We start from the raw sequence: 13,757 nt of genomic DNA on the forward strand, positions 1-13,757 counted from the left end.
ACTATGTTTACCCAGTGTGCCGTCAGGGAGATGTACCGTCCCTGGCCACAAGCACTTGTCCACGTGTCTGTTGTCAGGTGGACTCTCCCAGTAACTGCGTTGTTGAGGGCACGGCAGTTGTTTTGGGACACGTGCTTGTGTAGTGCGGGGATGGCACACCGGGCAAAATAGTGTCGGCTGGGGACCAAGTAACGAGGGACGGCCACTGCCATAAGGTTGCGGAAGTATTCCGTCTCCACCAGCCTAAAAGGCAGCATTTACAACGCAAGCAGTCGTGAAGTGTGCGAATTTAGGACTGTGGCCTGTGGGGCTTTAGCTGCGAATTTCCACTTTTGTTCAAAGGTCTGGGATAAGGACAATTGAACGCTGCGGTGGGACGTGGACGTTGATGCTGTTTCTTGAGAAACTGCCATAGCAAGTGAAGACTGAGAGGAGGGGGCATCTTTGCATGCAGTATGAACAGGGGATTGCCTTGCACGCACAACAGGGGGTTCTCTTACACGCACAACAGCGGAAGAAGCAGTGGTGACATCCGCTGACACTGGTTGTGGACCCTGGGGTTCACCCCACAAAGTCAGGTGCTTTGCTGACATGTGACTGATCATGCTGGTGGTGGTCAGGCTGGTAGTTTTGTCACCCCTGCTGATGCTGGCATGGCAGGTGGTACAAATGGCCTTTTTGGGGTTATCAGCAGAGTCTTTAAAAAAATTCCAGACTCTGGAATACCTACAGGTTGTACTGGCAACGTCCCTCGTGTTGGTGTTACGGGGAACTGTTGCCCGCCTTCTGTGTGTGGCCACCACACTGCTTCTTCCTGCCTGTTGGGGTACTCTGCCTCCCTCACCCTGTGTGCTGCTGGCCTCACTCTGCATGTCGTCCTGCCACGTTGGGTCAGTTACTAGATCATCCACCACCTCCTCCTCTTCCACTTGCGCACTATGATCCTCCTCCTCACTTCCTGGCAATTGTGTCTCGTCATCGTCCACCTCTTGTGACAAATTGCCAGCGTTGACTTCCTGTGGCCGTGGCTATTCAAATATTTGGGCATCGCTGCATGGGATCTCCTCTTCCACCACTTCAAGCGGAGCAGGCGAGGGGCACAGATATGGAAAAGGACCAGTGAACAGCTCTTCAGAGTGTCCAAGTGTGGGATCAGTTGCTGTCTGACGACACTCGGCATGGTGGGAGGAAGGAGCATCAGGGTGAGGAGGAGTATGCGGTCGAGACTCACGGCTACTAAGAGTTGACCGTGTGGAAGACAGACCGGAGGTGGTGGTGCCCAGGTAACTGGAAGTATTATCTGCTATCCAATTAATAACCTGTTCACACTGATCAGTTCGCAATACTGGTGTTGTTCTGTGCTTCCCTAGTAATTCGGTCAAGAAGTGGGAGCGAGAAGATGTGGCTGTTGGTTGTGGCACATTTTCACCTTGGCCACGGCCCCGTCCTCTGCACGCACCATCACCAGAACGTTCACTTCCATGTCCCTTGCCACGCGCCTTGCCCATTGTAAAGGAAGTAATATAGCTTACACTCGCACTATCAATGGAAAAAGGGTAATAAAAAGTAGATTAGAACCGTGGAAGAGGAAAACCACAGTTCTATTTCTCTGGCTTACACCCGACTCGTTTAAACAATCTGAACAATCAGGGAGAAACTATTACTGTTTTTCTATATGGAAAAAATACCAAAAGCTGAATAATAGAGATTTTTTACCGTGGAATGACAAAACCACAGTTATTGTTTATTGGGGTATACCAGACATTTTTAAACAGATATATTTGCGGCTGAACAGTGAGCGACACACCCAAACTGTTTTTTTTAGGTAAAAATAGCCCAAAAGTGGATAATACAGAGGTTTGAACCGTGGAACTGCAAAACCACACTTGAATTTCTCGGGCCTACACCAGACTATTTTCAACAGATATATTTGTGTCAGAACAATCAGGAGACACTACTGTTTTTCTTTACAGCAAAAAATGCAAAAAAGCAGGATAATACAGAGATTTGACCCGTGGAACTGCAAAACCACAGTTCTAGTAATCTGGCCTACACCAGACTATTTTCAACAGATATATTTGTGTCTGAACAATCAGGAGACACTACTGTTTTTCTTTACGGCAAAAAATGCAAAAAAGCAGGATAATACAGAGATTTGACCCGTGGAACTGCAAAACCACAGTTCTAGCAATCTGGCCTACACCAGACTATTTTCAACGATATATTTGTGTCTGAACAATCAGGAGACACTACTGTTTTTCTTTACAGCAAAAAGTGCAAAAAAGCAGGATAATACAGAGATTTGACCCGTGGAACTGCAAAACCACAGTTCTAGTAATCTGGCCTACACCAGACTATTTTCAACAGATATATTTGTGTCTGAGCAATCAGGAGACACTACTGTTTTTCTTTACGGCAAAAAATGCAAAAAAGCAGGATAATACAGAGATTTGACCCGTGGAACCGCAAAACCACAGTTCTAGTAATCTGGCCTACACCAGACTATTTTCAAAAGATATATTTGTGTCTGAACAATCAGGAGACACTACTGTTTTTCTTTACGGCAAAAAATTCAAAGAAGCAGGATAATACAGAGATTTGATCCATGGAACTGCAAAACCACACTTGTATTTCTCGGGCCTACACAAGACTATTTTCAACAGATATATTTGTATCTGAACAATCAGGAGACACTACTGTTTTTCTTTACGGCAAAAAATGCAAAAAAGCAGGATAATACAGAGATTTGACCCGTGGAACTGCAAAACCACAGTTCTAGTAATTTGGCCTACACCAGACTATTTTCAACAGATATATTTCTGTCTGAACAATCAGGAGACACTACTGTTTTTCTTTACGGCAAAAAATGCAAATAAGCAGGATAATACAGAGATTTGACCCGTGGAACTGCAAAACCACACTTGTATTTCTTGGGCCTACACCAGACTATTTTCAACAGATATATTTGTGTCTGAACAATCAGGAGACACTACTGTTTTTCTTTACAGCAAAAAATGCAAAAAAGCAGGATAATACAGAGATTTGATCCGTGGAACTGCAAAATCACACTTGAATTTTTCGGGTCTACACCAGACTATTTTCAACAGATATATTTGTGTCTGAAAAATCAGGAGACATTACTGTTTTTCTTTATGGCAAAAAATGCCAAAAAGCAGGATAATACAGAGATTTGACCCGTGAAACTGCAAAACCACAGTTCTAGTAATCTGGCCTACACCAGACTATTTTCAACAGATATATTTGTGTCTGAACAATCAGGAGACACTACTGTTTTTCTTTACGGCAAAAAATGCAAAAAAGCAGGATAATACAGAGATTTGACCCGTGGAACTGCAAAACCAAACTTGTATTTCTTGGGCCTACACCAGACTATTTTCAACAGATATATTTGTGTCTAAACAATCAGGAGACACTACTGTTTTTCTTTACGGCAAAAAAATGCAAAAAAGCAGGATAATACAGAGATTTGACCCGTGGAACTGAAAATCCACAATTGTATTTCTCGGGCCTACACCAGTCTATTTTCAACAGATATATTTCTGTCTGAACAATCAGGAGACACTACTGTTTTTCTTTACGGCAAAAAATGCAAAAAAGCAGGATAATACAGAGATTTGACCCGTGGAACTGCAAGACCACACTTGTATTTCTCGGGCCTACACCAGACTATTTTCAACAGATATATTTGTGTCTGAAAAATCAGGAGACACCACTGTTTTTCTTTACGGCAAAAAATGCAAAAAAGCAGGATAATACAGAGATTTGACCCGTGGAACATCAAAACCACAGTTCTAGTAATCTGGCCTACACCAGACTATTTTCAACAGATATATTTGTGTCTAAACAATCAGGAGACACTACTGTTTTTCTTTATGGCAAAAAATGCAAAAAAGCAGGATAATACAGAGATTTGACCCGTGGAACTGCAAAACCACACTTGTATTTCTCGGGCCTACACCAGACTATTTTCAACAGATATATTTGTGTCTGAACAATCAGGAGACACTACTGTTTTTCTTTACGGCAAAAAATGCAAAAAAGCAGGATAATACAGAGATTTGACCCGTGGAACTGCAAAACCACAGTTCTAGTAATCTGGCCTACACCAGACTTTTTTCAACAGATATATTTGTGTCTAAACAATCAGGAGACACTACTGTTTTTTTACGGCAAAAAAAGCAGGATAATACAGAGATTTGACCCGTGGTACTGCAAAACCACACTTGTAATTCTTGGGCCTACACCAGACTATTTTCAACAGATATATTTGTGTCTGAACAATCAGGAGACACTACTGTTTTTCTTTATGGCAAAAGATGCAAAAATCAGGATAATACAGAGATTTGACCCGTGGAACTGCAAAACCACAGTTCTAGTAATCTGGCCTACACCAGACTATTTTCAACAGATATATTTGTGTCTGAACAATCAGGAGACACTACTGTTTTTCTTTACGGCAAAAAATGCAAAAAGCAGGATAATACAGAGATTTGACCCGTGGAACTGCAAAACCAAACTTGTATTTCTTGGGCCTACACCAGACTATTTTCAACAGATATATTTGTGACTGAACAATCAGAAGACACTACTGTTTTTCTTTACAGCAAAAAATGCAAAAAAGCAGGATAATACCGAGATTTGACCTGTGGAACTGCAAAACCAAACTTGCATTTCTTGGGCCTACACCAGACTATTTTCAACAGATATACAGTTATATGAAAAAGTTTGGGCACCCCTATTAATCTTAAGCTTAATGTATTATAAAAATTGGTGTTTTTGCAACAGCTATTTCAGTTTGATATATGTAATAACTGTTGGACACAGTAATGTTTCTGCCTTGAAATGAGGTTTATTGTACTAACAGAAAATGTGCAATCTGCATTGAAACAAAATTTGACAGGTGCATAAGTATGGGCACCCTTATCATTTTCTTGTTTTAAGTACTCCTACCTACTTTTTACTGACTTACTAAAGCACTTTTTTTGGTTTTGTAACCTCATTGAGCTTTGAACTTCAGAGCCAGGTGTATGCACTCATGAGAAAAGCTACTTAAAGTGGCCACTTGCAAGTTGTTCTCCTGTTTGAATCTCCTCTGAAGAGTGGCATCATGGGCTCCTCAAAACAACTGTCAAATGATCTGAAAACAAAGATTATTCAACATAGTTGTTCAGGGGAAGGATACAAAAAGCTGTCTCAGAGATTTAACCTGTCAGTTTCCACTGTGAGGAACATAGTAAGGAAATGGAAGAACTCAGGGACAGTTCTTGTTAAGGCCAGAAGTGGCAGGCCAAGAAAAACATCAGAAAGACAGAGAAGAAGAATGGTGAGATCAGTCAAGGACAATCCTCAGACCACCTCCTGAGAGCTGCAGCATCAACTTGCTGCAGATGGTGTCACTGTGCATCAGTCAACTATACAACGCACTTTGCACAAGGAGAAGCTGTATGGGAGAGTGATGCGAAAGAAGCCGTTTCTGCAAGCATGCCACAAACAGAATCGGCTGAGGTATGCAAAAGCACATTTGGATAAGCCAATTTCTTTTTGGAAGAAGGTCCTGTGGACTGATGAAACCAAGATTGAGTTGTTTGGTCATACAAAAAGGCGTTATGCATGGCCGTAAAAAAACACAGCATTCCAAGAAAAACACTTGCTACCCACAGTAAAATTGGGTGGAGGTTCCATCATGCTTTGGGCCTGTGTTGCCAATGCCGGCACCGGGAATCTTGTTAAAGTTGAGGGACACATGGATTCCTCTCAGTATCAGCAGATTTTTGACAATAATGTTCAAGAATCAGTGATAAAGTTGAAGTTACGCAGGGGATGGATCTTTCAGCAAGACAGTGATCCAAAACACCGCTCCAAATCTACTCAGGCATTCATGCAGAGGAACAATTACAATGTTCTGGAATGGCCATCCCAGTCCCCAGACCTGAATATCATTGAACATCTGTGGGATCATTTGAAGAGGGCTGTCCATGCTCGGCGACCATCAAACTTAACTGAACTGGAATTGTTTTGCAAAGAGGAATGGTCAAAAATACCTTCATCCAGGATCCAGGAACTCATTGAAAGCTACAGGAAGCGACTAGAGTCTGTTATTTTTGCAAAAGGAGGATCTACTAAATATTAATGTCACTTTTCTGGTGAGGTGCCCATACTTATGCACCTGTCAAATTTTGTTTGAATGCAGATTGCACATTTTCTGTTAGTACAATAAACCTCATTTCAAGGCAGAAACATTACTGTGTCCAACAGTTATTACATATATCAAACTGAAATAGCTGTTGCAAAAACACCAATTTTTATAAAACAATAAGCTTAAGATTAATAGGGGTGCCCAAAGTTTTTCATATAACTGTATTTGTGTCTGAACAATCAGGAGACACTACTGTTTTTCTTTACGGCAAAAAATGCAAAAAAGCAGGATAATACAGAGATTTGACCCGTGGAACTGCAAAACCACAGTTCTAGTAATCTGGCCTACACCAGACTATTTTCAACAGATATATTTGTGTCTGAACAATCAGGAGACACTACTGTTTTTCTTTACGGCAAAAAATGCAAAAAGCAGGATAATACAGAGATTTGACCCGTGGAACTGCAAAACCGCAGTTCTAGCAATCTGGCCTACACCAGACTATTTTCAACGATATATTTGTGTCTGAGCAATCAGGAGACACTACGGTTTTTCTTTACAGCAAAAAATGCAAAAAAGCAGGATAATAGAGAGATTTGACCCGTGGAACTGCAAAACCACAGTTCTATTAATCTGGCCTACACCAGACTATTTTCAACAGATATATTTGTGTCTGAACAATCAGGAGACACTACTGTTTTTCTTTATGGCAAAAAATGCAAAAAAGCAGGATAATACAGAGATTTGACCCGTGGACCTGCAAAACCACAATTGTATTTCTCGTGACTACACCAGACTATTTTCAACAGATATATTTGTGTCTGAACAATCAGGAGACACTACTGTTTTTCTTTACAGCAAAAAATGCAAAAAAGCAGGATAATACCGAGATTTGACCCGTGGAACTGCAAAACCACACTTGTGTTTCTCGGGCCTACACCAGACTATTTTCAACAGATATATTTGTGTCTGAAAAATCAGGAGACACTACTGTTTTTCTTTATGGCAAAAAATGCAAAAAAGCAGGATAATACAGAGATTTGACCCGTGGAACTGCAAAACCACACTTGTTTGTCTCGGGCCTACACCAGACTATTTTCAACATATATATTTGTGTCTGAACAATCAGGAGGCACTACTGTTTTTCTTTACAGCAAAAAAATGCAAAAAAGCAGGATAATACAGAGATTTGACCCGTGGAATTGCAAAACCACAGTTCTAGTAATCTGGCCTACACCAGACTATTTTCAACAGATATATTTGTGTCTGAACAATCAGGAGACACTACTGTTTTTCTTTACGGCAAAAATTGCAAAAAAGCAGGATAATACAGAGATTTGACCCGTGGAACTGCAAAACCAAACTTGTATTTCTTGGGCCTACACCAGACTATTTTCAACAGATATATTTGTGTCTAAACAATCAGAAGACACTACTGTTTTTCTTTGCGGCAAAAAATGCAAAAAAGCAGGATAATACAGAGATTTGACCCGTGGAACTGAAAATCCACAATTGTATTTCTCGGGCCTACACCAGTCTATTTTCAACAGATATATTTCTGTCTGAACAATCAGGAGACACTACTGTTTTTCTTTACGGCAAAAAATGCAAAAAGCAGGATAATACAGAGATTTGACCCGTGGAACTGCAAGACCACACTTGTATTTCTCGGGCCTACACCAGACTATTTTCAACAGATATATTTGTGTCTGAAAAATCAGGAGACACCACTGTTTTTCTTTACGGCAAAAAATGCAAAAAAGCAGGATAATACAGAGATTTGACCCGTGGAACATCAAAACCACAGTTCTAGTAATCTGGCCTACACCAGACTATTTTCAACAGATATATTTGTGTCTAAACAATCAGGAGACACTACTGTTTTTCTTTAAGGCAAAAAATGCAAAAAAGCAGGATAATACAGAGATTTGACCCGTGGAACTGCAAAACCACACTTGTATTTCTCGGGCCTACACCAGACTATTTTCAACAGATATATTTGTGTCTGAACAATCAGGAGACACTACTGTTTTTTTATTTACGGCAAAAAATGCAAAAAAGCAGGAGAATACCGAGATTTGACCCGTGGAACTGCAAAACCACACTTGTATTTCTTGGGCCTACACCAGACTATTTTCAACAGATATATTTGTGTCTGAAAAATCAGGAGACACTACTGTTTTTCTTTACGGCAAAAAATGCAAAAAAGCAGGATAATACAGAGATTTGACCGTGGTACTGCAAAACCACACTTGTATTTCTTGGGCCTACACCAGACTATTTTCAACAGATATATTTGTGTCTGAACAATCAGGAGACACTACTGTTTTTCTTTATGGCAAAAGATGCAAAAATCAGGATAATACAGAGATTTGACCCGTGGAACTGCAAAACCACAGTTCTAGTAATCTGGCCTACACCAGACTATTTTCAACAGATATATTTGTGTCTGAACAATCAGGAGACACTACTGTTTTTCTTTACGGCAAAAGATGCAAAAATCAGGATAATACAGAGATTTGACCCGTGGAACTGCAAAACCACAGTTCTAGTAGTCTGGCCTACACCAGACTATTTTCAACAGATATATTTTTGTCTGAACAATCAGGAGACACTACTGTTTTTCTTTACGGCAAAAGATGCAAAAATCATGATAATACAGAGATTTGACCCGTGGAACTGCAAAACCACAGTTCTAGTAATCTGGCCTACACCAGACTTTTTTCAACAGATATATTTCTGTCTAAATAATCAGGAGACACTACTGTTTTTTTTACGGCAAAAAAAGCAGGATAATACAGAGATTTGACCCGTGGAACTGCAAAACCACAATTGTATTTCTTGGGCCTACACCAGACTATTTTCAACAGATATATTTGTGTCTGAACAATCAGGAGACACTATCGTTTTTTATTTACGGCAAAAAATGCAAAAAAGCAGGATAATACAGAGATTTGACCCGTGGAACAGCAAAACCACACTTGTATTTCTCGGGCCTACACCAGACTATTTTCAACAGATATATTTGTGTCTGAACAATCTGGAGACACTACTGTTTTTCTTTACAGCAAAAAATGCAAAAAAGCAAGATAATACAGAGATTTGACCCATGGAATTGCAAAACCACACTTGTATTTCTTGGGCCTACACCAGACTATTTTCAACAGATATATTTGTATCTGAACAATCAGGAGACACTACTGTTTTTCTTTTACAGCAAAAAATGCAAAAAGCAGGATAATACAGAGATTTGACCCGTGGAACTGCAAAACCACACTTGTATTTCTCGGGCCTACACCAAACTATTTTCAACCAATATATTTGTGTCTGAACAATCAGGAGACACTATTATTTTTTTCTTACGGCAAAAAATACCAAAAGCAGGATAATAGTGATTTTTTACCGTGGAACAGTAAAACCACAGTTATAATTTACTGGTGTATACCAGACTTTTTTAAATATATATATTTGCGGCTGAACAGTGAGCGACACACTCAAACTGGTTTTTTTTTAGATACAAACGGCCCAAAAGTGGATAATACAGAGGTTTGAACCGTGGAACTGCAAAACCACACTTCTGTTTCTTGCCTACACCAGACTATTTTCAACACATATATTTGTGTCTGAAAAATCAGGGAGACACTATTATTATTTTTTACAGCAAAAAATGCAAAAAGCAGGATAATAGAGATTTTTTACCGTGGAACAGCAAAACCACAGTTATAATTTACTGGTGTATACCAGACTTTTTTAAATATATATATTTGCGGCTGAACAGTGAGCGACACACTCGAACTGTTTTTTTAAGATACAAATGGCCCAAAAGTGGATAATACAGAGGTTTGAACCGTGGAAGAGGAAAACCACAGTTCTAGTTATCTGGCCTACACCAGACTATTTTCAACAGATACTTTTGTGTCTGAAAAATCAGAGACCTACTTTTTTTTTGGGGGGGGGGGGGGCACCAAAAGGTTAATAAGACGGGTATTTGTACAGTGTGAAGGAGCAAACAAAAAGAGGATTTAGATGAAAAAAAAGTATTTTTCCTGGCCCCCGAGACCTGGAGGTAAGTCCAGCAATTTCAGCAACAGGAGCACACAGGACTGTAATGCAGCGTTTGCTGGTATAACCACTGCGTCTCCTATACAGCCTGCCTGCCTCCCTGATATCTGGGATGGATATTAGTCCTGAGAAGGACTGTTTGTTTGATCTGGCAGCCTTTACAGACCCTACACTAACTATTTCGCAGGATATATCTCTCCCTAAATCAGCAGCTCTGTCCCTACACTGTCTGATCCGGAGCGACTGTGTCCAAGATGGCGGCACCCGGTTTTAAATACTCGAGGTGACGCTGTGCGGGCAGCCAATCACAGTAATGCCCACAAACAACATGGCTGCGGCATTACAGTGACTGGCTGGCAATCCCTGCATGTTCATTGGCTCTGTAAAGAGCGCTAAACATGCAGGGCGGAGACCCGAGCTCCCGCCCGAGTAACCCGGAAATGCTCGGTGCTCGCCGAACATCCCGAGTAGCGTGATGATCGGGCGAGTACCGAGCACTGTCGAGCATGCTCGCTCAACACTAGTCATTACACAAAGAGGGTAATATAATCTCTTGAGACCTATGAAAGGTTGAGGACACCTTGAGGAGAAAAGCTGTGTCCGGCCTAATGACCGCTCTGTTACGGAGAATATTGGAAAATGGTTGATTTATTGATAGAGCCTGTAATTCCCCTATCCTTCTTGCTGAGGTAAGAGCTACCAGTTGGATAATTTTAAAGGTTATAACTTCAAGCTGTATTTCAGTTAACAGCTCAAATGGGGTTCTAGTTAGGGCATCCGGGGCTAAATTGAGGTCCCATGGCAGAACCTGAGGCGGGACTACAGGTCTAGATCTGCCCACTGACCTCACTACCCATGGGTGGTTGGCAATTTGTTAGTCAAAAAGAATGCCCAAGGCTGATATCTGTACCTTAAGAGTGTTAACGAACAGTTTTAACTCCAGACCTTTCTGTAAAAAATCCAAAATCCTAGCCCATGGCACTGGGTTATTCACAGAGGGAGTTATATTGGAAATTTAAAAAAAAAACTCTTCCAGACCGTTGCATAGATTTTAGTTGTTAGTCTCATCTTACACCCTACCAGGGTAGAAAAAGTTTTTGGAAAATCCCTTTGATTCAAGGAGCTGCCGCTCAGACACCATGCTGTCAGATGGAAAAGTTCCTCACCCTGGGGCATAAGACCTCCTGTGAAAGGAGGTCTGGGATTTCCGGGAGGACCCATGGTTACCTGACTGCCATTAGCCTTAACCACATGAACCACTCTATCCTGGGCCAAAAGGGCTCTATTAAGATTACTTCGGCTTGGTCCTACCGAATCTTCCTAAAAACTAATGGGATCAGGCAGATTGGCGGGAAGGCAGAAGCTAAGTGGTGAGACGATTTGTTAAGAAACGCATTCATCCCACAGGGGGATTCCCTGGGATCTAGGAAAAAAAACACAATCTTTGGCACCTTCCTGTTGACTTTGGTCGTAAAAAAAAGTCTATTAGAGTCCATAATAAGAAGATCTTCTGAAAGACTGCAGGGTTCAGTGACCATTCTTCCTGAATCAAGTGGTGGAGACTTAGATAGTCTGCTTTGATATTGTTCTTTCCCTTTATATAATCTGCTGATAGGGACAGAAGATTTTCCTCCACAAGGAGTTTTTCTGTTTCGGTCATCAGTGACCTGGACCTTGTGCCCCCGATTGTTTGTATAGAACACTGCCATCCTGTTGTCTGAAATCATTTTCACGTTTCAGCCTTTAATCCAGGTGGGGCTTCTACCAGAGCCAACCTGACTGCTGTCAGTTTCTTTAGATTTGAGGACGCTTGCCTCAGTGCTAGTGACCACTGCACCTGAAAAGGCTCTTTCCTCCAGATGCCCCCCCCCCCAACCAAAAGGACTCGCATCCGTGGTGATAGCTTAGGGATTTAAGATTTCCCAGGGATCCCCCTGTAAAAAAATTCTCCTGGCAGAGCCAACAAACTAGGGACTCCAGGTTGTTTTTGAAATCCGAATTATTTTGTCTAGGAGTCTCCTACATCTTTTTTTGCCTCCAGATCCTCCCATTTAAGCATTCTGAAGTGACTCTGTGTCCATGCAACTGCTGGAATGCATGACGGCAGGGACCCTAGGATGGAAATAACACCCCTCAGCGAGATTATCAGATTCCTGATTAGGCTGGAAACAATTCTGGTTATTTTGGCTATTTTTATTTCTGGAAGAAAGGATCTCTGTTTGCACAAATCCAGAATGATTCCCAGAAAAACCTGCCTCCGTTCTGCAATCACCCTTGATTTCTTCACATTTACCATCCATCCTAAGGAATCCAGGATGCTGGATACGTATCAAAACAAAAAGAGGACTATCAATAGCCTGGAGGGATGTCTATACAATATTTACCAAATGGGGAGACCCCATATAATATCCCTTACTAATGGCTATAATGTTTAACTTTTATTCATTATACTATTAAAATGCACAAAGTGTATTAAAAGATTGTCCTTAATCTCCCTAAGCGTTCTATAATAACCACTTATATATTTGTTCTGATGACACTGACGCGCCCAGGGGATGGGGACGACTCGGCGCCCGGGCCTTGTTGTTGCCTGACCTTGGGGAATGTCGCGGTGGTCGGCTCCCGGGCCCGTACCCTGGGGTCACTCTTAAAAAGTGAAAAGGGAAAGTTTATATGGGAAAGGGAAATGTTCGTGACGCCACCTGTAGATTCTGGTGAGGATCACCAGCGCTGCGGCAGTCCTCTGAGGCCAGTGTTCAGGCAGCTTAGTTGGTGTAGCTCCCCACAGGTGGAGCGGGGCCTCAGGGCAGCGTAGATGGAGGGATGCAGGACAGAGGGGACCCAGCCAGGTCAGAGGAAGAATAGGCACACACACGTCCGTTCACTTTAGTACCTTTACTGGTGGTGTTTCAGGCACGATCCAGGGCACTGTAGGGTGAAGGTTGCATATCAGGACTCTCCCCAGTGAGCAGTTGTGGGGCCTCCTGCTCCTTGCCTTTCCTGGTTAAGTTTCTGACCTGCCTAGAGCTAGGCCTAACTTGGTTTCTGTCTTGCACCTGCTGATCCTGGTGATAGGGCCTTCTGTTGGAGTTCACACTCCCTGGTTTCGGGGCTTCGGTAACTCCTGACCCTGGTACGTTGTCAGCGTTTGGGTTAACCTGGGACATGTAGTTCTCCAGGGATTCCGGTTATTCGTGCTGGGGATGTAGGCCCCCGTAGGTGCGGACCCGGTGTCTGGTAAATGGTTGTGGGGTGAGCTGGTTAAGCTCCTCTGCCCCCTATGTAGCTCGCTTTCTCCACTCGCCCTCGGCCACGCTCGGGGCCCTCACTAGGCTTCACACTGGCAGTAGGCCTAGCTACTCTTCACCGCTCTTATGGCGTTGGCACGCCTTTGGCTCACTAACCTGAGCTCTCTGAGTCTGGACTGGGCTTCACTGCAGGCTAGCTTCTGCAGTAGCTGGAACTAGCTCTGCCCCCTGAGGAAACTGTTCTCTAGACCGAACTTCTCTCTCTGTGGACTCCAGACCGACTGACTGCC

This window comes from Phyllobates terribilis, unplaced genomic scaffold (genome assembly GCF_046119375.1).
Source record: "Phyllobates terribilis strain yellow unplaced genomic scaffold, ASM4611937v1 Scaffold_4__5_contigs__length_816908805, whole genome shotgun sequence".
In the NCBI taxonomy this organism is placed as follows: Eukaryota; Metazoa; Chordata; class Amphibia; order Anura; family Dendrobatidae; genus Phyllobates; species Phyllobates terribilis.